Here is a 16,488-nt window from a genome sequence, read left to right as displayed (position 1 = left end):
GGCGAAAGATTGCCAGAGAGTAGGATAATCATTTTCAAAAATGGAAAAGTTCCCTCCACTAAGAGGGAGAATAATCCTCTCTATCTGCTGGGGTTGGGGCAAGAACGAACAGGTTTAATTGCGGCAGGGGTGATGTCAGGTTAAACGCTGGAAAAAGCCGTCTAACTGCAAGGTTCACACAAGCAGTGGAATTGATTGCCTGGGGTCAGTGTGGAGCCTTCATCACTGTCTAACCTGTTCTTGAGAGCCTCCCAACAATCATTTTGGTACAACCGAATCTGCTCTGGGGCTTGGAGTGGGCTAAATAACCTCCTAAGATTCCTTCCAGTCTTTTTATTTTCTTAATACTTTCTTGTGTTTGTTTTAATTCTTTGAAACCAGACTGTGAAAGCCCCGTGTACAGCAGCCAGCATTTATTCAAAAGAATATCTGAAAGCCATTCATGCCAAAAGGCCAACGTACAATGCTGCAATTTATGTATTTTGCTGAATTAGAGCCTAGAGGTATCAAGGCTACCACAAAGGGCATTGAAATGCTTTGTGTACTAGCGCCACAGGAATGAGTATTGATGCCTGGAGAACTGGAAATGCTGTGATTTTGATAGTGACCTCAAGATCTGTCCCAGACTTTGCTGCCACCTGGCCTGCTTTTAGTATCGCCACTTGCACAAGATGTTTGAATGGCCGTGGCAGCGTGTAACTGATATGATTGGGGATGACAGTTGCCAGAGGGACAGGCTGCTGCACCAGGGAGCCAAGAATCCCAAACTCAATACGCTTCACAAGAATAATCCTAGAAATTACAGCTGCTCGAGGGCAAGGGTTTTGTTAGTTCATATATACTCCAACTGAAATACATTAAATATTTGTTTGGGTACTCCTACCCCTCTTGGTCTTAGCCAACAACAACCACCATAAAACGCAGCCTAGCTGCCTTTCCAAAAGTAAAATTAATGCCTGGTTTCTTTACAGAAGCAATTTCTGGGGAAGCATAGCTGCCTGTCAGAACTGAAATGCTAGAAACACATTGCAAATGTGGTTTTCCTGTGTAAACCAGGCATGCAAAGGAGCATACAACCTTTAGCAGAAGTTGCACTCAAAACAGTTATTCTGCTTTTTTCACATGAGACTTGAGCATGTGCAGGACTTGAACGTGTTGTTGGTGTGCTGAGATTTGCAGAAATGGTTAGGACAGCTACCTTCTTCTCTGAGACCTCCACAGGCACCAGGCATTTGGAAACAAGACCCCCACTGAGTTTGGAGTCCTCAAACTGGACATTCGTGAAGTCACTCCTCTGGGAGCTGTGGAGAGGGACGAGCCAAGGACAGACAGACGTGTGCATTTGCACAGCCCCAGAGACTACGATGTCGTCACGCATTCTGCACGTATTCAACTCATATGTCATTATGAAATTGCATATAGAAACAAGACTGCTATTTATATAAGAATATATGCATACAATAACATCTAGGACTGTGTGTATACATAATACAATGTATGGAAGCCAAGCCAGCAGCAAGTGGCCAACCATCCAAAACAGCAAATCCAGCAGCAAGAAATTATTTCCCTGGATTGTGAATCCCCAAAACCTTCACAGGCCAGTCAGTGAGTGTAGCTCCCACTTTTCACCCAGCAGTACACACGTTAAGGGCATTACTTATGAAGGGAAACCCCTCTCCATGATTGCATGGCCCACACTTTCTGAGGAGGGACGTGTGGAGAGAGTTATTAAGGTTCGGTCAATTAGACACAAGGCTGAAATGACATCCCATCTGCTCTACAAATGTCAAAGAGCTTGCGGCACCTGTCTGGGGAAAAAAAAAGGAGCAAGAGTTTACCACAGGTTCGGATACTCCTGTGATACAAAGGGCTCTTTGTGCTAGGGCTTTCCATAACAAAAGTCCTTTGGAAAGTTTTGGAATATTTTTTGCAGCAGTATTTTATGTCAGTGGATGAAAAAAACCCCAAACATTCACACCCTTAAATGTCAGACTGAGTTTTGCGGTAGCTTTGCAGGTGCAACAACTGTACCAAAACCACTAGTAGGAAAACATATCTGACCTCCCCCTCTCTCCCCTCCCCACTCAGTACAAGTGTTTAAAGAGGACCAAAACTGGCAAGTTACTTCATTTCCCTGCCAGAAGGGTCTAAAGCAGCTCCTAGCGAATTCTGGGTTTGTACACTGCAAACAGTACGATGTGAGCCATAAATCTCCTAGTCGCTTCCCCTGAACAAGGGCAGCTTCTGAAAGAAACAGAGCAGCCAGAAGTTCCCTTTCTCTCTTCTAATCCAGACGGGACCAGGGATGAGCCAGTCCCTTCTCCACACTGCATTAAAGAAAGACAAGGTCTCACAAAGTCCCTCCACTACCTTCCTGCGCCCTCTCTGTAGCAGCTGCTCATGCTTGATTTAAACTGTCCAAGAAGTACTCCAATTTGCACAAGAAATGGAAAATGAATGTTGACAGGAATATAAAGCAATAACCACAGCTTCTGAAGTAAGCTTTTTCCTTGGTATGGCTATCATCTGTGTTAAAAACAAACGGCCGTGATCTAAAATCGTCAGTGCTTTGACTTTATCCTAGCTGACAATTACCTTGGCAACTGTGAAAGGGAGCTTTCTCCTTCCTGAGCAACTTGCTCTTGCTGCCTGAACTTCCTCGACACCAGCAGTCCACAATTGGAGATGTTAAAACTCTTGCAGTAATAACGAATGACAACGTTACCAAAGTCAGAGCTGCCAAAGTCAGAGGAATATGCCAAGTAAAGTGGGAGCTTTTGTCTACGCATAAGGCTCTGGAAAGTCTAGAAATAACTAATGCAGAATAAATCCAGGAATAGGAAATGACAGGTACTGGAATCATGATCAAATGTTTCCTGACAAGTGTTTGCCTAAGTTCTGTTTTCTGAATATATTTTGTTCCTTCTTAAATATTACTTAGCATTTAGCCTGTATTTAGTGTCTTCTACAGAAGCAGCTGGGCACCTCACCTACAGAACAAGCTCCTCCTTATTCTACTACACACTTTGTACAGAGTGAAGGAATTTACAGGCTGCATCTGAGTCAGAAGGTGAAGATGCCTGGAGACGACGTGATTTGCATTAGGAAACTCGGCTAATCAGCAGCAGCACCAAGGAGGAAATCGGGGTCTTCCTGAGTCCCAGTCCAGGGACTGCCGGCTGTACTGGGCATGCTGTAAATAGCCAGGGACCAGCCCAGGCTGCGCATCACATGCTCCATGAGTCTAAGGAAGCAAAGATATCTTGGAAATGAGTCAGGTTTGCTGGGCATCTATCATACAGCCTAGCATAACAGAAATAAACCTGCTAAAAATATTACAGCGAAACCCAGAGAAAACATCCAGCAGTAAGCAGACGCTTACAGGGGAAATGCTCTGCAATAAAGCCCCAAACCATGTGAAGACGTGGGAGTGTTTGCTGGAAAGCAGAACTTCTGTAATACAAAGTGCTCACAAGATGCAGAGTTTCACAGGAAACTGAGCTGAAATATCAAATGTTTTGGAGGTGAAAGCAAAGCCTTTTTGTAAGGAAACTGGGCATGTTAGAACTAGCAGATGGCAGTTATCCAGAGAACTTTATCAGCACCACGACTGGGGGGGAGCACAGTGACAGGCAGTCAGATTTTAATTGTATTTCCCATGAACAATTGTATTCATTGTAGAAGCTGGCCCTATATCATAGTGACCATTTGCTGACACAGAAATAAAGATGAAGAACCAGGGAATATTCAACCACAACCAAGCTAATCTACATTTATAAGAATCACAATGACAGGGTTTTATCTGTCTTCATTTCAGGCCCTCAGACCTTTCTGGATTTCCTATTACCCTTCCCTATGGAAAACTCTACACCAATATGGTGAAAGGGGAGAAAGAGGAATGAGACATTTAGAATGGCCTCGCTACTGAAGTCCCTCCCCTGCTGATAGCAGCCAAGGAAACAAATTGCTTTTGAAGCCTCCACGGCCAGTCTTCACTGCTGAAATAGAGAGCAGCAGCCTTCCTCAAGCAGCAATCCAGGTAACACACACCGTGACTTCACCAGCAATCCCTAACGCCTTATTTCTGAAGCAGCGGTTGACGGACTTCTGAGGCCTCATTAAGTACCTTAATGAAGTCCTTGCAAAGCCATTAAGAAAACGTCTTAGTTTCTAACAGCCGTAAATTCGCCACGCAGATTTGCACGGATGCAATTTAGGAATACATCGGGGTTGCAAATCGCTTCTGCTGAGCCTTGACCGCTCTGAGGCAACAGGTTGGGGATGAAGCAGGCAGCTCATCCCACTATGTCCTCCCTGCCAGGCTAAACATTCAGTGCTCCCCCTTCCCTGTCTCCCAGCAGAAGCAGACAGGTCCCCGGGCCCCTGAGGAACAGCCCAGGTAGGCAGGAGGGGAGCCCAGAGCCTCCCAGCCCAAGTGGGAAGCCACTTGGAAGTGCTCCTGCTTCTCTCTGGGGTGCACAGCCACCTTCAGCCACCTTCTGGCCTCCTTCTGGAGGGCTTCTGGAAGCCAGAAGCTGCTCCTGCTTCTAAAACCAGAGCAGGTGTGCACAGAAACCAAACCATGGACTCCTAGGGAAAGCAGCACAGATTTAGAAAACAAATGGGCACATGAGAGAAGGTGCGTGGGACTCCCAAAGCACCACCTGGGAGCCCACCACACCAGTGTAAAAGAGCAGGCAGAAAGAGAGGGGCACACACGTGTGTGTGCCCACACAAACACACGCTGGGGATGAATGTGTGGCTATGCAGAGTACGCTGCTGAGTGCTTTGACTTCTTTGATCATGGGATAATGGCTCCACGACAGATTCCCTGCTATTCTGCCGTTATCCATCTAGTGAAGAAAGACAAAAAACAACAAAGACAGTGACCTAAATTCTCCCCTCTCAACCAAAACAATGTCAAACAGTGAAAACCCAGGGAAGTGATGGAAAGGAGGGAAAAAAAAAAAAAAGATTACAAACTGAGATGAGGAGAAGAAGGGAGATGAGGTAGTGGGGTTCACTGTAAGGTCATACAAGGGGTAAGAACAAATAGCAGCTCAGTGCGGCACATGTATTAAAAGCCTGTGTGCTGCTAAAAGAGGTATGAGGCACAAAAGAGGAGGAACTAGAAGTCTTAATGCATAACAAAACACATAACTTAACTGGCATAACATCAACTTGGAGAGAATTCACACAACTGAAGTATTAATACAGTGAGGTACAGCCTGTAAGGGAATGACAGGCAAGGGAGAGGCCTGCATTTGCATTTTGAAGGTATCTCCCCTTGTTGCGCTCTGGAAAGAGATGGCAGAAAGCTCCGTTGAGAGTCTGGGGGCAGTAATAAGAGGGGAAAATAACCAAGGTCCAGTACTGTTGAACATCTATCACAGATAACCAAATCAAGCATAAGCCAGGGTGAGTGAGGATTGTTTCTGAGTGGTGTCCCACGGAGCTGCTGGCAATCAGAAAGGCTTACCCACCCAAATGCTACCGAGACACAAAAACCACAGGCTACCAAGCTCACCTTTGATATGCAAGTTAGGGAAAGTGGCTCAAGGTGGTCACGGCAGATGCAGCCTGGGTGTGAACCAGGGAGAGAAGCTGAGCCCGACCCCCTACCCAGGGGACCTTAACCACAGCACACCAAAATCCTCCTGGCACAAGTCTGGCGAGCCCAGCACCAGACATTCAGGCTCACTGATACAGAGGGTTGATGTTGCAGAAGAGAGAGAAAAGGCAAGTAAACATGCACCTTATGGGTTGTGTTTCACTGAGACCCTGACTGGCCATTCGGTTTGACCTAAATTTACAGTAAATATGCTTGGGAACAAAGAGTCACACGTGCTGTTTGTACGCATTTCAAGACGTTATGTTCACATGCCTTTGTGAGAAACAATCAAAATTATTGTCAAATAAAGATATTTTTTATCAATTATATAATACTACGCACGCAGATAAGGAGGGGCACAGAGGTATCACGAGCCTCATTGGGTTCCTCCTGCTCCTTCACATAGGATATTCAAAAAGACAGCAGTCTACACAAAAGTATCAGGGCTGGTGCATGGCAGGGAAACTATCTCAAAGAGTGTTTGTCAGTGTTTTATCAAGACATTTAGGCACGACTCAATATTTTTACAGCAGACTTGTCCAGGGGCTGGTCACATTTTGAGAGCTGTGACCCAGGTGGCTGCTTTGAGGCCCTTGATGGGCCAGTACCCATCCTCATGTGGCTCATCAGGAACCTGCAAGGAAGTGCCCGAGCCTGCAAAGGCCAACAAAAAGCACTGAAAATCATTAGCAAAGAAGACAGGACCATGTCGTAGGGTGTTCTCCGATGGGGATGATGCTACCTGCTTACCGACTTTTCAGATAGCACAAAGCTAGAAAGAACTGCAGGCATATTGGAGAGCATGATCAGATACACAGATGGATGTGGAAACTGGAGAAATGAACTAACACAAACAGGAGGCAGATGGAGAAAAGGACCTATTTTTACAAAAATACTTCACTTGGGAGGAAATAAGTCAGAAGTATGAGCAGAAGATGGGAGACAGCTGGTCCTGCAGCAGCTCTCACAACAGGATTTGGAGGCTGCAGGCAGAACATGAGTCAACTTCTTTCTTGCTGTCACAGAAAAGCAACCATTATGTGAAGATTTACCAAGAGACGGCATTTAAAATAAACCTTTTGCACTCCTCAGAATTGTAGACCTCTATCAGCTGGGCTACTGAGACATTGCAGGCACTGATCCAAATCAATTCAGAAGAGTGCAAAAATACCTTAAATAACCCAGGGACCTAGCTGTTAGGCCTACACTATGTGTCCTAAAAACAAAACGAAACAAAAGCAACAACAAAACAACCAAAAAAACTGCCTGGGACTAACTGTTGTTGATGTAAGCTTTGTTGGGAGACAATCTTCAGCCTAAGAATTTATGACAGCTGGCATTTCTTTTCCCCTCTCCAATCACAAGAAATTATGTGGACTCAAAAGATTTTTTTTTTTTTTTTTTAACTAGAAATGGAGATTAGGAGAAGAAAGCAGAGCTGTTTAAATCTCTTAGTTTTACAGTCCATGAAAATACCACTTCAGCATACTTTAAATACTGAAAAAAAAAAAAACAACCAGCCAGCATAAAAACATACCAAAAATGTATTTGTGGGGAATTGCTTAAAGAAGAATTCTCATTATTTGGGAAGGCTAATGTAAGCCTTGAACAGCTGAGATCAAGAATACTGCATATTTACAATAGGCCATAAAAGGAAGAAAATTGAAAACATTAAAAAAAGATGTGCTTCATATTTTATGAAGAAAGGGAATAAAGCCCAGTGTCTTTATTTTTTTATGATTTTCTCTTAAAATAGCCAATCTGCATTTAGAAATATGTAATCCTCCCTTCATAGTGATATCTTCATACAATCTACAAGCAGTATCTTTTGAACTCCTTTAAGTGAATTTTCACTGCACCCTATTTCCTTGTTACTTGCTCCCAGCGTTCCTTGTTACTTGCATCCCAGGGTGGGAAGGGGCAGAGTCAGGCAATGCGCAGGAGTTTTGCTTGGTCCCCAGGCTGCCAGCAAAGTGGTGCTGAATTGCCTTGCCTGAAATAATCAGCGCCAGAGGAGGGGATGTGCACCTCTGCAGCCCTCTCTTAAAATGCCTCCCTCAGGGGTGCAGAGGTTCCCACTGGTACAGAGAGGGATGTGAACACGCGAGCCTTTTCCAGGTGGAGTGAGACAAGTCTTGTCATTTTCCCAAGTGAGCCTTCTGAAAGGGGAGGGAGTTTGAAAGTATTTTTTCACTGCATCTCAATGGGGACGCGCTCTGTGCTTGTCACCACTTCAGGAACACTTAGACTGAACAGTCTGGATTTCTTTTTCCTAATTACCACCCATTTTCCTTTCATTTTAAATTCTTATGCTCTAGCATAATGCGGTATGAGAGGGCTGCACTTGTGGAAACCTGCTTATTTAGCTAGGACCTAAATTTTTTAAAAAATAACTCAGTTCAGTTCTACAGGAAATTCTAGGAGTTAAGAATCTTAAGCTTGATAAAGCAGATACACTGCAAAGAAATAGATACCATAAAGCATACTTCATGCTTTTATAATTCTTTTAATTCTTTTTGCTGAAGCACAGTCTGCAAATTTCTCAGGAACTAGGCACATAACTGAACAGCTTCTGAGTTTAAAAGGCAACACATTTATATAAAAGGCACGGACAGAAATAGTGATGATCTCTCATTTCAGTGCTATCACAGGGCTGCATTTCTGCAAGCCTTCACACACATGCAAAAGTAGTAAGTCACATAAAAATTACAACTGAAAACTAAATGTTTTCTGATTTTATTTTTCATAAAGACCTCTGGCTCGACACCTAATTTAATTCCCAGGGAGTGGGATGGGAATATTCTGCTTTACTGTGCTCTGGGATTTTAAAGCTCAGCGTGTTACTAACATCCGTGCATCACTGGAAACAGGCCTTGCATGCCCTCAGGCACTTTTTTCACATCTTGACTGCATTTTCTCAACTGAATTACCCCCACCCTTTTGGCAGACAAAAGGCTCCGAGGTACACTCTGATTCAAAGGCTTTACTCTGTAGGAGAAAGTCACTCTTAATTGAGACTTCATTTCTTGTGCCATCCCTGGGAAGTACCAACAGCTTCACTCACCAGTGAATCATCCGGGTTTTATTTTCTCCAGTACGAGTGCCCTGAACAGAAAATCACATCTAGACTGAGTGAACACAGGCATAATACTCAGTTTCTGTTGGCTCAAAACCAGTGTGAAAAGGCGAGTAATTAGAAGCTGTGGCCACTGAGAAACAATCTGAACTCAAGATAAGTTCAAGAAGCACATTTTCAGGAGTATTAGAGCAGAGAGGAAAAAAAAAAAAAAAAAAAAAAAAAGATTGCCCTTTATACACATGCTGCTGCCCCACGTTTATATTTATGGGTCTGTTTTCTTCCAGTTTAAACATTACTCATCTTCACATTCACCCATAATTTTTTAAATGGAAGCAATTAAAAATATAAACCAACATTCAAATCTTACCTGCAATTACAAGTAATTGTCTAACTTCATTTCTTACCTTTCTGTTGAGGAAGATAGCAGGCAGCAGAGCCGTGCACAAATCATAATATCACAAGATCTAGCTTCTCAGGGTGAAAACAGCTTGAGTGAAACTACTTATTTTCAGTCAAACATACAATGATAGTAACTATTAAATTCAGCTGTAATTAACCATATGATAGGTTTGTGAAAAGCATTGATGCAATCTGAATGTAGCTTGGAAACACAGGTATATAGCTATAAAAATGCGAGGATGGAGTGATCTAAACGACTTACCATCTCACATCAATGCAATAGCAACTGTCTCAGTGGGATTATTAAGTTAATTCTTCTTTCCGCTCTAGGCTACTCGCCCAAGCATCTGTGCCACTCAGTTCTGCAACTTCCAGACCCAGCAAGGGGGGAAAAATCATCAGCCTCCAGAACAGCGCTTCACACTCCAGACGAAAAGCATCAGCAAGCCCATCAGTCCCAGCCTCGGAGAAGGGCCCTGCCTCCCCAAAATGCTGGCTAGCCGCTGGCTAGCCTGGTATAACCCACAGCGACAGGTACACGCAGCGGCCCAGGAGCACCGAGCCGAAGGCCTGGCGGGCTCTCCGGCGCTGACTTTCAGACAAAGGCAGAGCCGCCCAGCTGCAGTTGTCCAGCTCCTGGCCTTCCTTTGACAAACAAATAGGGCTTTCCCGTTGTGCGCGCCGGGTGTCACTTCCACCACTCGCACCGGGTGCCAAAAGGCTGTGGCGCAGCCCCTACTACCGGGCTCCCCCTCTCCAAAGGGATGCAGCCCCCCAGTGTCTGGGCATCGCCCGAGGGGGGCTCCTGGCCCCCAAACCTTGGTCCCTGTTCCCAGCCCTGGCTGCTTCCTTCGCAGCTTCCCTTCCAGCACCAGCCCTGCCGATGATGTGAAACGCTGACAGCTTGGTGTGGCCCTCAGAATCTTACCCAGGACTTGGTCCAGCAAAAACTTTGCAACTGCACTAACTTGAAGTGAACATCGAGTGCTAATAGCAAGCGAATGTGTTGAAAGCCCTAACTCGTTCCTACACCAACACACACAGATTTCTCTTATACGCACACAAGCACTCTGTCAAACACACTTTCAATATTAGGCCTTTACAAAGGTTCTTGAATACAATTTTATAAAATATCTTTTTTAGTTTCATAGAATCACAGAATCATTAGGGCTGGAAAAGACCTCCAAGATCATCTGGTCCAACCACCCCCTACTACCAATGCTTAATTTGGAAGCAAATTAAAAACTAAAATGCTCTATCAAACACATCTACCATGTAGCTCAGAAGGGGTAGAACAACGCTGAAATGGAGTGCCATAGAGCAAATCCCTCTCTGCCAATTTTAGTAACTCATGTGCCTTAGATCTTCCCTTTTCAGCTTACAAAAATTCTTGATTTCGTATATGATCAAAACCAGCATTGCTGTTTTGGAGTAGTGGAAGAGCAGAAAATGATTCTGCTTGAATCATTTCAATGATTCTGGAAGGGTCTGGTTCTCCTACACCCACAGGAGGACAAACCTCCCCACGAAGGAGAGAAGCAGCATCAGTGAGAGCTGCATCACCCCTACCCTGCCACCCATCGCTGCTGCCGTGGGGGGATGGATGGGCACTGGGAAGTGTGAGAGAGAGCAATATAGTAAACAGGTACCATCCTTTGGCTCGGGGAGGACACCCATGCATACATGTGGCTATATCCTGGTTTCTCCAGGACTGCACAGCAGCAGTGGCCTTCAGGCCAAAGAGGGCAGGAGCACACAGCCCAGCATCCTTGGAGGGGGACAGGCACAAGCCCTGGAAGAAAGGAGTGGGGCTGTGCTACGGTGAAGCAGGGAGGCAGGCAACCATCCTCCTCCCAGCAGCAGAGGATAGCGGTCAGGAAAGCATGGGAAGGAAGCAGGAAGCGTGCTGTCGCCTGCACTCAGGATTTCATTTCAAGTCTTGAGAATCTCCTGTTTGCACTGAAAGAAAAAAAGAGCCACTTAGTCCTTGTGGTATCAGAGGCAATGATTAAAGTGGAAAAATTTTAAATGCTTCCCTCTCCTCCACAGGGCTTAAAATTCAGAAAGTAAATACTAAGACTTCACCAGTCTATTTTTAACCTCGGGATTCAGTCTGACTCAAGCATTTTGCATGTTTGTATAAGGCTGCAGGGGGAATAACTCCTTTTTAAAAGGACTTCCATAGTCTTAATGAATTTCATGTATGTTGAATGGTGAATGTTCAATTAGGCGTACGTATGCCTTCAAAACACTGGACAGTGACCCCACAGTAACAAATCAAAAGAAGAGAAAGGACAAAAACACAATATAAAATGGCAGGAGTTTCAAGACAGTAGTCAGAGAGGGGAGAATTTTGGGGTTTTCAAGTTGATTGATTTTCTGCATTAAAAGTTGAGCTTTGCAACCTCTGCTGGGCAGCTGTAATGCTGAAAAGGAAAAGGCTTAAGCTTTTACATTTAAAATATGAGTGGGGGACAAGCCAGTGAATTACCTGTAGCTGTTTCTCTTACCTAAAAACCATACTAAAAAAAAAATAATAGATGCACAATATATTTCCCACGGAAATTTTCCCGCTGTCAGTCCTGTGAAGTGCACTGCTGAGGACAGCCTCACTGCTCATCCCATCTCAGCCTTGCATCAAACACCATTAAACACAAACAATAAAGCAATGGGGGAACAGGGCCTGACCTTCTCCCACAGCCACACAGGGCGGTCCTACAGCTGGCCACGGTGTCCCTGTGCCAGCGATCCCACGTGTACCCCACATCCTCACAGTGCAGCTTCTCTTTTCCCTCTGTGCCATCCGCATCCCAGTGACCCTGGTGCTGCTTGTCCTCTCTGTTGGCCACAAGAGACAGTGCTGGGTTGGGCCATCAGCTTCCAAACTGTGCTGGGAGAGCAAGAGGGGAAGCTGTTTGGTGGTAGCTGCTGATGGACACTGCTCTCAGCCACTCCTTTATTTATCAGTCAGTAAGGTTATTCTGTTATCTGGTATCTGTCCATAGTTGGAGATCTGTTCTGTGGATTCCCTTTAATCCCTCTGCTGTCAGTTTGCTTACCTTGGGGGAAAAAATATTAGTTATTTATCTTTAAGACCATGAACTGAGGTGGTCGTGCATTGTTTATGCATTTAAACATAAACACATTAAATACTAAATGCATTTAAACAATCGTGCAATGTTTAAATGCTGCAGATGTGCAAACAGAATCAGCGCCGAGTTGAACAAAAGATCTTCCAGGCTGCCCAGTTAAAATGGGCTCAGCCCTGACAGTGAAGAAAGGGTTTACTCTGTGTATCCACCAGGAAAATCACAGGTAAAGAGATTAAAGGAAAAATGGCATGGAACAACCCGACAAACTGTGTGTGTAATGCACACAGTCAGTAACTTTGAAAAGTTTTAAATACACAGCAATGGTTCCACTTAGTGTTCCTGATATGCTCTTTCCAGGAGCGGACTGGAGATATTTAATCTGACTGGGATGACAGCGTGTCTCATCTCAGTGATGACGCCTCTATTGCTTGTCCCGCGCTGTGACTGCCCAGGCCAGAAAAAGACAGGCTGGATGAGACCCTGAGGCTTTCAATAAGCCCTTCCTCACCTCTCCCATGGGCACGGCTCCACCACAGCCATGCCTCTCCCAGCTGCAAGAAGTCTTCCTCAGCCAGCCGAGGAGGTTACCAAAGAGACAAAACAGACTTGCTGTCCCTTGGTGGAAAGGCCATGTGCCTTTGTGAGTGCATAAATCCATGCTCTCCTGAGTATCTTGGGAATGTCTCCACCCTTAGCACTTCAGCAAGGTCAAGGGCCATTGCTCAGGCACAGCCAGCGCCTGCTGGAGTCAGAAAAAGAAAAGGCCATTGCACCGAATCCATGCTGACTTTCCTGTGTCCAGCAGATACCATGGGATTCTGGTCCAAATGAACAGAAAGGGTTGAGAATTTGCACAAACTTTTTGAAGCCTTACTGAGTGTGAGCCTTGCAACACACCACCGCCCAGAAGCCCCAACAGCTTCTTCCAGCCCTCCAGCAACCCTGTGGCTCTCTGGAGGGCCTGAAACCACCCCAGCAGCCCCCATGGATGTGGCTCACTGCACAGAGCACCAAGGCATCGCCGCATGTCCCAGCTGCCCACCGAGCATCCTCGAGCGAAAATCACATCCGCGGTTGAGACAGAAAGGCAAGTAAATACACACACACACGTGCACAAGTCTATATGGCTGCGTGAGCCCCTCTGTCGGGCTAAGAAACGTGCTGCTGTCTGCGGGTGGAATAATCAATGAGGCAGTCTCGGTAAGTGATTGCTTATTGCCTCGTGGTTACGAGCCTGACCTCCGCGGAAAAGTCCCGGGCGAATTGATCACACGAGCACGTAGGACTTTAGGGCCTGACTGCTTTCAAAACGCAGCTGGGTTAAGGGACCCGGCTGCAGAATGGTTCCAATTTGTAGCGCCGACAGGACCTTAATAGTATCCTATAGGCGAGCACAAGCCCTAGGCTGTCTAATTTGTATTATTCCTTGTTCTGCTTTCTCTTTCTCTTTAAATAAGGAACAATACAAGGAATGAGACCTCAAAATCCAAGTCATGCTGTCAGGAAGAATAATGGACCTATTCTGCACAAAAATGCCTGTATTGTTGGTTTGTTTACTTCAGCTGCTTCGCTGCCACGCTGCCGTCAGGGCTGGGGAAACAAAGCCCCAGCTCTGAGCCTGCCCCTGGCTGCTGAGCACCCAGCCCCGCTCCTCCACCGCTTGCTCACTCACTCGGGTGGCAACCAGCATCGGTGCGGAGCAGCGCTCCACCCACCCGTCAGCAGCGCTGGAGACGGAGCTGGGAGATAAATCAGGGCCGTCCAGTCTTCCCGTTACACCACCCCTTCTGCAGAGCCAATCGCTCCGTGGCACATGGGGATTTACAGGCAATAAGGCTATTAAACATGCAAGTGAGTTAGGCACGGGAGCACTGCCCCGCACATCTGTGAGGAGGCCTGAACCTCGGGGTCCTTTGCTGGAAGGGCGTCTCCAAACGCTGCGCAGCTTTGTGTCACTTCAGCAATGACTAATAAATATATTGTCCAAACGTCTCTGGTAGATTGATGACAAGGAGATGGTTTTAAGAAGTCCCAATTCAAATAAATAACTCAACACAAATATTCCATTCCCATATAGCTATAGCAACCACAGGCTGCTAGGAACTTTCTAAACAAAATCGAGGCACAGTCCTGCGAGAAAGCTAAACAAGAATCTAAATAAGAAAACAAAGCAGGCAGATAAAGGATGGGGTACACTGCACAACATGCAAAGAAAGAATCAGCACGGTGGAGTAACATGTATGTCAATGGCTGCATGTTTTTGTTTTTGTGGGTTCTCATCTCCTGTAAAAACTACTTTAAAGCAATTTTCTCAGTTTCAGGAAGGATGATTGCAAAAACGAAAAGTTCCAGTCAGGCGTTACAAAACTACAGGAAGAATAATTAAATCATCTGAATGGCAATTTAAATCCCAGAGTGGAGAAAGCGAATGCTGAATCTCAACATAGCCTATGGAAGAAACAATCCTGTTATTTTACTCTGATAAATTTTAATGAAGACCTTTTCATAATAAATATGGGATCTGAGCCTCGTAAAGCAATAGTGGCATAGCAGACCTTTTTGACTGAAAGTGAAGTAAGTGCATTTTCATAATCTGTTTCTTTAATTGCCAAGAGAAAGGCAAAACCTCCTCTCCCCCAGTGCAGATGAATTAGCTGTGCTGCTGCCATGTCTGTGGAACAATGCGGCGATAGAGTTGGGATGCTCTCTGCATAACACAGCAGATCTGTAAACAAGACAGGGACCCAAAACAAAAACACCAAACATTTTGACGGTAAAATTCGCTTTAGTCGAGCCAGCTTCATGCAATGCTATTTTAATCCAGCGTTACAAAAATATGCCTTCATGTGAAGTATTTTCAAAAGCCTGTGACAATGTTAGTGTGAAAATTTCTTTTAACTCATCCAGCTCATTCCTAGACGATGTTTCCTGCCAGCTACATTCACCACAAATGCTGTCTGGTAAATAGCAGCTGCAAAGGAAGGATGAGGATGCCAGGGCGCAGCTCAGTAAACACTCCTCAGTAGCTCGCTATATCCTGGGCCAAGCAAGCTGACACACATTCACAGCCGTGTTTAATTTCCCCAAACGGCGCAGGACTTTGCTCCTGTAACTCAGCTGAAGGTGAGGCTAGGAGCTAAGGACTAAGGGCATGCCTGCACGAAGCACTGCCCTCATGCAAAAGGACTTGATGCCATGCAGCATGTCACGCTGACAGCTGCCGGTCCCGTGCTGCTACCAGGGTGGCATTTGCCTGGCAAGGTGGCACTGGTGGTGGTGGCAGCGGTAGCAGTGGCACTGGCTGGCCATGCACCTGGCAGGGTGCGCTCCCCACCACCCTGCTGTGGCTGTTCCTGCTGCCTCTTATGGGAAGCAGTGGGAGGCGAGGATCTGGAGTTAAACAGAGCTATTCTCATGCCTCTTCTTGTCTCCTCACCCCGTCTGGCTGGTTCTTGCAAGCCAACACCTTCTTCCAAACGCTGCCGGGCAGCACTGAGGAAACACTGGTGTGTGCTGCCACCAGCCACAGCTTGGGCACCAAGCACTGCTCACACAGGGTGACAGTGGCCCCAGCATGGGGAGAGGTGGCTCTTGAGGAAGACCTTGCCCTGAAGCAGCTCCTCAGGGAGGATGGCTGGAGCTGGGTGAGTTGCACTGACAGGCTGGGATACCACTGCCGATGCCAAAAACCAGAAGCAGAGGCAGGGTTTCCGGGAGCCACACCTGCGGGGATAAACACGCAGGCAGGGCAAACAGCTCTCCAGAGGAAAGGATTACTGCCCGCTGGCGTCACTGCCTCCCTGCCAGAAGTTATCAGTCTTGCAAATGTGGTAAGGAAACTGCTGGTGTGAATGGCCCTAATCTGCTTCTGCTCCAGCCTCCGATAACCAGGCGGGCTGAGGCGGTGGGGAAGGGTCCAGCAGGCCGTGAGCTCCGCCAGCACTGAGGATGCAGAAGAGCAAGATCTAGCCATGGCCTTATGCCAAATTGCCCTCGAGCTATGGAGGCCAAATGCCCCGATGGGCACTCACTTCTGCACAAACAAGCCCAAAGTCCTGCCGGTGTTTTAGGCTAACCCAAACTCCAGCAGCAGCCACCTGAGGAAACTTGAGCTCCTTCCACCTGTGCCACCACTGGCTTGATGCTGCAGAACACCCCCTGCCTCCCCTAGGCATCCCTGGTTATTTCATTGTTTCCCGAGGTGGCCGCTTGCCAATGGGTTTGATTAACTGGGCAGCGAGGTGGGTGAGAAAACTGTGGACTGCGAGGAGGAGGGACAGAAAAAGTGAAGAGAAATGCAGCGTCAG

General features: G+C 46.2%; 1 protein-coding gene across 6 annotated transcripts in view; it reads right to left on the bottom strand.

Annotated features, from left to right (window-relative positions):
* The window catches only part of LOC311433415 (SAM and SH3 domain-containing protein 1-like), a 547,080-nt gene that overhangs the window by 132,065 nt on the left and 398,527 nt on the right, over positions 1-16,488 (bottom strand). The gene's annotated exons all lie outside the window — the stretch shown is intronic.

The sequence above is a fragment of the Aythya ferina genome (genome assembly GCF_964211825.1).
Source record: "Aythya ferina genome assembly, chromosome: 3".
NCBI lineage: Eukaryota > Metazoa > Chordata > Aves > Anseriformes > Anatidae > Aythya > Aythya ferina.
This window is presented reverse-complemented; position numbering and strand designations above follow the sequence as displayed.